Consider the following 210-nt stretch of genomic DNA (forward strand, 5'->3'; position numbering starts at 1 on the left):
ATTTCTTGCTTCGAAATCGTAGGAGTAGCCTTTTACACAGGTTTTATTTCCCAACAAGAAACTTGTACATAATATGAAGAATATCTGCGTAATTATCACGCATGCATTATAACTGATACCATGTTCTCTCCCGCACTTTCATGACAGCTATGATTTAATCCAATAAAAAAAATATGTGATTTTTTTTTACCCAGTATATAACTTTTGTAA

Source organism: Penaeus monodon, chromosome 34 (assembly GCF_015228065.2).
Source record: "Penaeus monodon isolate SGIC_2016 chromosome 34, NSTDA_Pmon_1, whole genome shotgun sequence".
Taxonomy (NCBI): domain Eukaryota; kingdom Metazoa; phylum Arthropoda; class Malacostraca; order Decapoda; family Penaeidae; genus Penaeus; species Penaeus monodon.